Genomic DNA, 10,984 nt, shown 5'->3' with positions numbered 1-10,984 from the left:
TCAACAATTGTTCTATTCTTCAAATTCATTTCCTCCCTTGACAGAAACTAGGGTCTCCATGTAAGTAACCAACTGCATCTCCTTCGAGTCACTATGTCCATGAATTTGGAGATCAGTTATTTGTTGGGTAGAGGGGTCATACAAGAACAGTTGTCCGCTATCAATTTTAGTCAAGAACATGGTGTCATTCTTCCAAAATCCTAATGGTTGGTGAATTCTTGCAATCGATGGTCCAATAGTAAAAAGCCTATTCCAGGAGTCCTTAACACCAACTTTAAGTAACAACCATATATCAAATCCAATCTCCCTCCAATTGTCATCAACCGGCTTGAAAGCAACCATGGCTATCGATTCATTCAACACCAAAAGGGCTTGCCCATTAACATTATCTGGAAGTGGTGTTTTTAGGAATACCTCATTGCTCATGTCAAATGACAAAACAAATAAGTCCCGTTGATTAACATAATCAACATATGCCAGCCAAGAACCCATCCCAGTGATGTATGTCATCGGAACATGCTCCACAATAAAACACTGGGGTCCATCAACTTTTCTCCAAGAATCGGTGCTTAAGCTGTATACCTCTTTTTGGTATATGATTTCTTTAACGTCCTTCGTAAAATAGCTGTCGAAATTGGATTCATACATACTTACAAAGTTGATTATCTTGTAGTCATTAGTTTTGGCATCAAAACCAAATCCCATACCTTGAATATGGGTGCAATAGCCAGCGGGGGCGAAGATGGGCAGGTTTGATTCGGGAACAACCTTTGTTTCTCTAGTTGTAGGGTTCCATATAACAACCTTCAATTTATCGTAAGCGTGGATACAAACGAGACCATTGCAAGAACCCACCACAGAAATACTAAACACCTCGCTAAACTCGCCAAACTCCTCGCCGTTCCTAAAATACTGTGGATGTACAGGTTGTGTAAGCGGGGTAAGGGGGGTTATTTGAAGTCCTTCATAAGAAATCCTGGATACAACATAATCGTCCATTGTTTTGTTGCTCGTTTTAAGGAGAAGGTGGGTGTTGCTGTTCTTGTTGTGTAGGAGGTGTTTTCTTACGAAGTTTTGGTGTGTGATGAGAGCGTACCAGGATTTGCAGACGCACTTGAAACGCAAGAGAGAGATGACCGGAAGCCATAGCAGAATCTGCGTCACCAAGTCTTCAGGCAATTCGTTGGCCATTGGTTTCTCTGTTGCTTTAGGGTTAGAGAATAAGAACGCCAAGCCGCAGGGTTAGGTTTTTATTTTCGAATATTTATTCTTATCAATTTATTTATTTATTTATTTTTTTCCCTTTTCGGTTTCTTGTTTGGCGAATAGCTGTAATATTAATATCGTGGTAGGTAATACGAATTATAAATATTAAGGGCCCGTTTGGGAGTGCGATTTCAATAAGTGCGATTTTAAAAATTGCGTTTTTAAAATTGCTACTTTTTAAAATCGCACAGGCGTTTGGTAAAACATACTAAAAAGTATTTTTTTTTTTATCAATTGAGTGTTTGGATAACATTAGCATATAATTACGGTTTCATGACCAAATTACCAATAATGATGAACAAGATAGAGAGGATGAAGGAAAAAAAAAAAAAAAGAAGAGAAAATAAGGGTTTTAATATATTTTAGGTGGGTATTCTTGGTATTTTTCTCATTCCCGTTCTAAAAAAGGTAACTATTGCACCAAATATCTTTTTAATAGAAATCGTGATTTTGTTTTAAATTCGCACTTTTTCAAATAAGCATCATCTAATCAACTTATGGAAATCGCAGATTTTTTTGCGATTTTAAAATTTGCGTTTTTAAAATCGCAATCCCAAACACCCTAAAGTTGCGATTTGGTCTAAAATCGCAGATTATTTTTTTTAAAATGCACTCCCAAACGCACCCTAAATAATTATATTTTGCTGGAAAATTATATAGACATGACAACCGGATTGTATATGGTAAGGGTAATATCATAAATTAGGCAACTACATTATTAGGGAAAATTACAGTTTATCCTCTCAAAGTTGACAGCGTTTTTCAATTTAAATACCAAAGTTTCAATTTTTACAATCCACCCCTCAAAGTTTCAAATTTTTGCAATTTGACCAATTGTATCAAAAACTTCCCATATTGCCCCTAATTTTTATTTTTTTATTTTTCATAAAATTATTTTTTTAAAAAAAAATCGGGGTGGTTGTAGCTACTCTTTGCCCATCTTGCCATTTTTGCACTCCCAATTTTGTTTTTCATAAAAAAAAAAAAAAAAAAATCAGGAGCAATATGAGAATTTTGGAATAATATTGGCCGAATTGAAAAAAATTGAAACTTTGTGGGGGTGGATTGCAAAAATTAAAACTTTGATGTTTGAATTGAAAAACGCTGTTAATTTTGGGAGGTAAACTGTAATTTTCCCACATTATTATTAGATATTTATTTCTATTTTCCCAATTTACCATAATTAGGTTATATATTTAAAGAGATATGTGAGATATATTCAACAAAAGTATATACCGTGTGTATATTCGCATTTTTTATTCTTAAATTTTCTACAATTTGATCAATTTCTCAAAGTATTTTAGGTGGGGAACCACTACATATCATTTGCTCTTCAACTTATTAACTAAATTATTAAAACAATTCTAGATTTAGAGCCTAATTATGAGAAATTATCCAAAATCATATTTGAAAAGAAAAAAAGATAAAAAAGACTTATCTTCAAAGAAATTACAATTTAATATAATTTGTTTTTGTTTTGGGAGGTAAACGAATTGTAAGTTGTTTTTTGTTTTGAGAGCGAATCAAAATAAATAAAATTACTTCAAAAAAATATATCCATTTGTGTGTTGCATTTTTATTTTGAGAAAAAAATAAGTTATTTCATTTCTTTAATGAGACCAAAAAACATTTCATTTTTTTTAACCCTTAGATATAATAGACAGTCAGATTTAATAATTTGAAAAACTCGAATTCTCTAAAAATTTGAGGGGATCCAAATCCTTGTTTTGGCGTTCACTAGGATGAGGGCTGGTGAGAGTTGAGCAGCTTGTGGTGTAGCAAATAAAAAATGAAACTATTCTCTGCTTATCTTCTTCTTTTTATAATGAAAGACAATTTATTATAAAAAATTGTCATAATAGATTTCATACATTTCATCCCATTTCACGTTTTCAATCATCCTTTTTTTTTTCTTCATAATCCATAAACAGATTAGTGTTCTGTTATAAAAAAAATAATAATAATAATAAAAAATTAAAAATTAAAAAAAGAAAAGAAAAGAAAAGAAAAACAGATTAGTGTTCTGTTAAAAAACACAAGTAAAGCAAGATCAAGAGTCAAGACATTCTGCATGAGCTCGCATATCAAGTTGACAGTAAATTAAAATCAACAGCCAATTTCAATCAAAGAGCCGACATGATATGATAGGGATCGGGGCCGAAGGACTAGAATACCTAATCCCAAGTATACGGATTAGCTCGATCTTCTTCAGCTAGCTAGGAGAGTAAAGGATAAAGGGATAAGTCAATAAAGTTATTTATGATTATCATGTTAGTAAGTCGTTTATGTCATTTACTTAACCTTGCTCTTATGATCGATTGGTATCAAAAACTTTTCCCAATCCTGACCAAGTTTTTTTCAAAGACATTGCTCCAATATTTTGAAAAGTTTTCTATCCAAATTTCATCAAATTAGTAGAAGATATTAGATAAATCAACACTAGGGACTTTATTTTTCCATAAAAAGGCCAAACATACAGCCAAGTATCTACAAAAGAAGTAACAAGACAATTTAGAAACGACTGAAATAAATATAGGAGTATTAATACCTTGAAAGCTACATGAGACTTGCAGGTGTTTTTAAGACCTGCGTACTAGGCTCATCTTTGTGTGGAAATGAGTTGAATAGATCAGGTGGCAAAAAACTCTTCATGTGGAAAAGAGTTGATTGGACTTTGGAGCATTGTTGTTCAGCTGTGGCCACCGTCTATAACGATGAAGTAGGAAGGGCCTCAAGAGCACTTGATTTCGCAGTATTGCACAATGCGGGAGGCGGGGCAGGAATAAGAGTAGTCATATGCCAATCCAGACAATCCTTGAACACAGAACCTGGTTACAAAAACCAGGTATATTCCCATTAGACTAAATTCTGTCTTTTTTTTTTTGATAAATAATCAAGAATATCCTTGAAAAGCGCAGAGGAGCGCAACCTAAGTACACATGAAGTATACAAAGATACCCCTTAGCTTTAAAGATAAAAGGGAAAAATATAAAAAAAAACCCCTCAAACTATTAGCCGTTTTCGATTTGGTTCCGTGATGTTTCAAAACTGATAAAGTAGCTCCTCAAACTACCAAAATTTTGCATTTTGGCCACTCCGTTAGTCAAAACCGTTAGTCTGGACGGAAACTGCAAAACGACGCCGTTTTATTAGGGGTAAGTTACGAAAATGCCCTTGTATGATTTTTATTTTTATTTATTTTTTTTAAAGCAGGAGCAAAACGACGCTGTTTTGCGCAAGGTTAGGGAACCCTAAGCAAAACAGCGCCATTTTTGCTTAGGGTAATAGTTGTATATATTTGTTTAGGTCTTCGTCGTCTCCTTCACAGCGCCCATCGTCGCCTTCCCTTCACGCAGCCCCCCGCACGGTGCCGCCCGATCGTCGCCTTCCTTTCACCCAGCCCCCCGCACGGTGCCGTCTGCCCTGTCGTCGCCTTCACGCAACCCCTGCACACTGCCGTCTCGCAGCCCCCGCACGCTGCCGTTTGGCCGATCGTCTCCCTCACGCAGCTGGTCCCGTCTCGTCGTCAACGATGGAGAAGTTCGCCAGCGAAGATGATGCGAATGGCTGTGTACTATCATTGGGAAGTTCACCGGCGAAGTGTACCTCTGCGTGTACGAAATGCCTATGCGGAATTGAATCACGAGTGATGACTTCTCGCACGCAGAAAAATCTTGGTAGAAGGTTTATTGGATGCTGTAAATACAAGGTTCGAATTTAGGTTTTAAAAATGAGGGGTTTTCAATTTCTTTCTTTCTTTCTTTCTGCTTTTCTCCATTTGATTCAATTATGTACAATGATTGCTGGTTTGGATTTGTGGGTCTCTTCTAAGAGATGTGTTCCATGTTGTGTAGCCAATGTTTTTTTGTGGGTTCCATTTGTGGGTCTCTGCTTTTTTGTGGGTTCCATTTGATGTTTTTATGATGACTACTTATATTAGATGTTTGTCATTTGATTCTGTGATGAGAATAGAAGACTTAGGCCTCCAATATTGTTTGAGTAGGTAAGCTGCTAAAAAATGAAGGAAAGAAAAAAAAAGAAGAAGATATTTGATGAACATATTCATCTACTTTTGAAATGCAGGACCCTATTTTCTGAGACCCATTCATCACTTTGTATCCCAGTAGCATATTCACTTTGTATCACATTCATCACTTTGTAACCCAATAGCATAAGTTTAATTATTATCCTCTTTTGCCTTATTAATTTGGTTAATTGCTTCTTGAAGTTTAATGACATTGTTTTTATGTACATGATGAAAACGTATGTCAATCTATTCCCACTAATAATCATAATAATAATTACATGGTATATATTCACATTCCATACGACTGTTTTAGCTCTCTCTTAGAGCAGACAACAATTATTTATTTATTTATTTTTCTAAGCAAATAAAGATAATGTTAATTACAAAGGTGGGTCTTTAGACTTTTTTTTTAAAATTTTTTATTAGACTTAGGCATGTCCATTACCAAATAAGGCCGGCCTTGTTTGACAAAGTTTTTGGGTCTCTTCCATTGGAGTATTGGAAAATTGAAGGAAAACCATGTATATAGATGTAACTGTTTCACACTCCAGAAATAGAAATAATTTGAAAGCTCAGAAGGTCTCCGTTTGTTGTTGTCTTTTTTGTCTTCTTTTCTTTTTGACTCTCTGAAATCAAATAACATTGAAGAACTCCCTTGTGAATTATATTACACTCTGTTTGTGAATTGATTAGTAATTCTCATTTATGAAATATGCAGAACGAAGGTGATCGTGGTTGTGATTATTTTATATGGGTTGACGAAGAAGCTATGCTCCCTATGTCACAGTTTGATGCCCAAATAGTTGATCAAAAGAAAGGTTTTGAAACTGCACTGGCGAAGTTGACGTTGCAGATTGCTGCTGAAAAGTGCAAAAATAATAGCATCGAAAAAAACTTAAGGATGTCATTGGCCACTTGTTTGATATTAGCTTTTTTGTTGTTGTCTTGTTTTGTTAATGATAGGGAGAAACGTCATTGCACTGTTAGTAGGGCAATGTTGTCGTGAGAGGGAGAAACCTATGTAGTTTAAGGACTATTATTTAGTGGATTGTATTAAAGTGCGAAACCTATGTGTTAGTAGGTATATGTTTGAGATGTTTCAATTTCCTGATATGACAATTTGATGAGTTTCAATTGTTTGTACATTTACCTATTCCAACCGAATTGCATTGCTTGTGTTCTATAAAGCAGTGTTTACACCTAGTCCTAGTGTAATTGGTGTTTTCCCTGTGCAATTGTAGTTAAGAGTCTATTCATGATACAATTTGATAAGTTCAATTTTCTATCACAAATTACAATGGTTTTATACACAAGGTAAATGTGTCTAAACAAAAACCAAATATATATTACACATCCAAAATCACCAAATTGTAACGGCTACAAGGTAAATGTGTCTACCATTACCCATATACATATTACACATCCAAAATGACAAAATTGTAGCATTAACCATATATATATATACACATCCACAATGATCAATTATCTCTATAGTAATCCGTTTCCTAGGAGTCTAATATTTTTGCCAATCTGGCTTCTTCCTTTTTCTCTTGTTAGCCTCCATGACTGCAATTGCCTTCTTCACAGTTTGTACAATAGTTTTACCTCTTCTGGCAAGCGCTGATGTACATGCAGTAGTACGCCCCAACTGTTGTTGAGAAGGCTGAGAAGATCCGCTTGGTTGAGCAGACCCTTCTAGTTGTGATGTTATATATATATATATATATGTCACATCATAACATTTTGGGGGAAATAAAAAATACTTCAAAACTAAACATATTGACAAACATACTCAATTTTTAATATTTTCTTATCATACTAAAAGTTCATTATAAAATCAAACTTACATGCACTTGCTATGTATACCTAACTTCTCATGGAAAAACGCATATTAATAAGCAAATTAAAACCTAACTTTTTTGCTTCTTTTTTTTTTTTGGCTCAAAAAAAAAAAAACACCCTAACTTTTTTGTTTTGTTCTGCTTTTTGGAGGCTTTATCTAGTATGTACATTTTATTTTTCATCCCACACACATCATTATAATTAATTATGAGGATAGATACGTGAGTGAACTAAATGTCAATAAGAAGGACCAAACCCAACACTTGATGAATGAAATTTGAAAATCATAAATTGAAATAAGTAGAAGCCAAGCACCTCGGGATTCCTTACTCACTACTTGGTTGTTTTCTCATGGCAATATGGAAGGTATTGTTACAATACAAGTCAAAGTTTCACTTAATAGGACTTAAAAATCCCATTGATTGGATTTATTTATTCATTTTATTATAATATATATATTTTTTTTAAGGAATTGGGCAGAATTTGATTAATAAGGCAATATAGGCACATCACTCAACAAAAATAATATCACAAATATACTGAAAAACTTCGTCAAGAAAAACATGTTCATCCCTAAAAGATTTAACCATTATCTTCATTCATACTCCTATTACAGTCTAAACAAAAAAATCCAACCAATCAACGTGTCAAATGAATTGATAGAGTAGATTATCGATTGTTCTAAACATAATAATATCATTTAATTAACATAATTCTTCAAATTAAATTGAAGTGTATAATAATTTAACAAAAGAAACACTTAGTGTATGAAGTATTCACATTAACACTAGCATTCCACTGAGATTGTGCAGACTGTGTATGAGGAGGTCCATACAACCTTACGGTATTGACAGTACCCTGAAACTATGTAACATTTCACAATATTAAATAATTGAAATAACATTTTATTACGTCATCCAAAAGTAAAATGAACCACAATGAAATAATATTATAAACAGTTTGCTCACAGTAGCATTGCCCTGAGACTGTGGTCTTTGATGTTGAGAAGGCCCATATAATCTGACGGTGTGGACTGTACCCTGAAACTGACCTCTACCTCCACTCCTAGTCATTGGTCCACTAATATGCAGTCCAGTAGGCCCTCCCCTAGTCGTCTGTACACCTCTTTGTATTCCAGTAGGCCCTCCCCTAGTCCTCTGTACTCCTCTTTGTATTCCAGTAGGCCCTCCCCTAGTTCTTGGTCCATCTCTTTGCAGTCTAGTAGACCCTTTTGAGGTAGGTTGAAACTGACCTCTACCTCCCTTACCCCTACCCCTAGTACTCCCTCTACCTCTAGAAGATGCATCAATATCTTGCGAAATCTGCAAATATGATGTAAACTTGGTAAATCAAATGTAATGAACTAATTGCAATGAGTAATGACATTTAAACAGTTTATCACTTACTGTTTCAGCATCAATGGTTGGTTGGGGAGTTAGGGTTCGACCATGTAAACTTCGACCACTATCATCTTGTACATATGATAATAAACTTGTCAAATATTAACATAATACAATATATAATGAACAGGCGAAAAAAATAACAAAAATTAAAAATATATGTAGTAACTCACCTCATGTTGTCTTGCACTACTGCTTCCTCTCCTGTAATTCACTGCCTCTGTTCTGTTCCGTGGACATGTTCTGCTATTGTGTCCAATCCCTCTGCATTTGTCGCATCTCATCCTTACTCTACCCTTCCTCATACGGTATTGATTAACCGACTCTTCTTGACCCCTTGTCCTCACTTTTCTGGGCCTCCCTCATTATATTTTACTTATAGGGGGTCCACTTTGTCGTAGTTAGTCTTTACCCATTGGTCATCTTCAAGCGTTGGATACACAATGTCATCATAGGCATTTTTATACATCTCAATAGTATACCAATCATCTACGTAATCCTCGGGATTTGTATTAAAAAACCAAATTGTAGACATTGCATGTGTACATGGGATTCCTGTCATGTCCCACTGTCTACAGCCACAAGTTTTCCTTAACAAATTCACAACATATTGTTTATTATTGTGGGTTACTTCGTATAACCCAGCCCCAGCATATGTGTTGTAGCAATGCCCAGCAACCTGTCCAATTTCATCCAATTGGCAACAACCCTTGGACATAGCCTACTAGTCATGGTGCGGATGCCATCCCTCTTCGTTTGATATCTTTTCATCAACTTTTTCCTTATGAATTCCAGCATGGATATGATCTGTAGCGTCCCAGATTTTTAAAGTCTTATTTTAGAGATATTTATTTGATAATATATTATTCATATTAGGTAATGATATTTATTCTTGAGGAATTGATTAGATCATATGAATATTATAGGAATGAATATTGATTTGAGGTTATTATATTATGATGTTGATTTTATATGAGAGATTATATCTTGATTATTTTATTGGGAGATTTAAGAGATTTGATAATTGATGATTGATTAACATAATTGAGAGTATGATTGTAATAATTGGTGATTGATTTAATGAGATTTTATCAGTTGAGGAAATCGTGGGATTATTAATGGAAATTAGGTATTGGAGATCTTATTGGTTTATTTTAATGAATTTGAGTGATTGGCCTAAACCACTGTCTCGCCAACTTTCCCTAGCACCACTAAGTATTCTTTCAATTTTATTATTTCTCTTGCTTTCCCACTATACCGACAATGCTTCTCCCTTCTTTGTTTCTTTACTTATTTATTCTCATCCCTTTGAACCAAAGCAAACGAGTGAGGTAGACTTGAGAGAATGAGAGTTTGGGCGAGAGAGAGAAAAAGAGTTAGTGAATGGGAAATTTCTGGATAAGGATCAATTGCAGCAGAATGAGTTTCAACAAATAATTACCTTTAATGATTCATTCCTACAATCACAGTAAGTATTCTTACTTACTGAGTATGATATTGATATCCAATAATACGGATTCTTGTGGTTTTATAACTTGTTTGTCATTTTGATATATATGATTCAACAATGATTTATATTGTCGGAAATCAATTGACTCACTACTTCACAGTTTTTGTAGTGCTTGCAGGATTAGAAAATCAAGGTAATTATGCAGTTGTGATTAGAGATTCATATTGAGATGTACAGAGATTCCAAGTTGGTTAAGTTTTGTCTAGAGTTTAGATTGTCGAATAGATTTGTATAAATGCCTTATACGACATAGCTTTGGGTATTTTTGTATAAAGAAAAGTATTTTAACAGTATTGTTTTGTATTCAAAATTTCAGTTTTTCCGCTATATGAAATTATTTCAGCGTAACATTCGAATATATTTACAAGATAAAAGAAGAAAAATATCGGGATGTTACATGATCGGCAGGCCACGCGCATTCAGGATGTAAGCATTGAAGCACTCACAGAGGTTGTTGACAAGTAGATCACACCTCGGGAATGTATTGAACCAAGCCTTGGACCATAAGCTTGGGTCAACATTTGACAAGTAGTTGTATGCATCCTCGCTTATATGCTTCAATTCATCCATTTCCTTATGGAATTCAGCTTCAGTGTATGCTGCAGCCGCAACCCATAACTTGTCTTTCAATGCAAGACCATGATGCCCTAGGTCTCTGTAGTTGGCATACAATTGCCTCACATAGAACCGATGATCACCCCCGAAAAGCACCACGTCAAACGCTGGTTGTAGCCCCTACAACCACAATGAATAATAAACAACACTTAGTTATCTTTTGATGAAAACAATGAAAAACAAAAAAGAAATAAACATAATGAACTTATAATATAGTTACCTTTTGACGATCAGAAATAAATGTCCATCCTTGTTCAGGGGGGTGCCAAGATCTGAGACCAAAGTTTCAAGAAATCATATCCAACTGTCTTTGGTTTCTGCCTT

General features: G+C 34.6%; 2 pseudogenes; both read right to left on the bottom strand.

Annotated features, from left to right (window-relative positions):
* LOC132169845 (F-box/kelch-repeat protein At3g06240-like) lies at positions 1 to 1,191 on the bottom strand (annotated as a pseudogene).
* Positions 1,192 to 7,879: 6,688 nt separating this feature from the next.
* On the bottom strand, positions 7,880 to 10,615 carry LOC148589872 (uncharacterized; annotated as a pseudogene).
* Positions 10,616 to 10,984: the final 369 nt, after the last annotated feature.

Source organism: Corylus avellana, chromosome 1 (assembly GCF_965113065.1).
Source record: "Corylus avellana chromosome 1, dhCorAvel1.hap1.2, whole genome shotgun sequence".
In the NCBI taxonomy this organism is placed as follows: Eukaryota; Viridiplantae; Streptophyta; class Magnoliopsida; order Fagales; family Betulaceae; genus Corylus; species Corylus avellana.
Note: the sequence above shows the minus strand (reverse complement) of the source record. Positions and strands in the feature narration are given on the sequence as shown.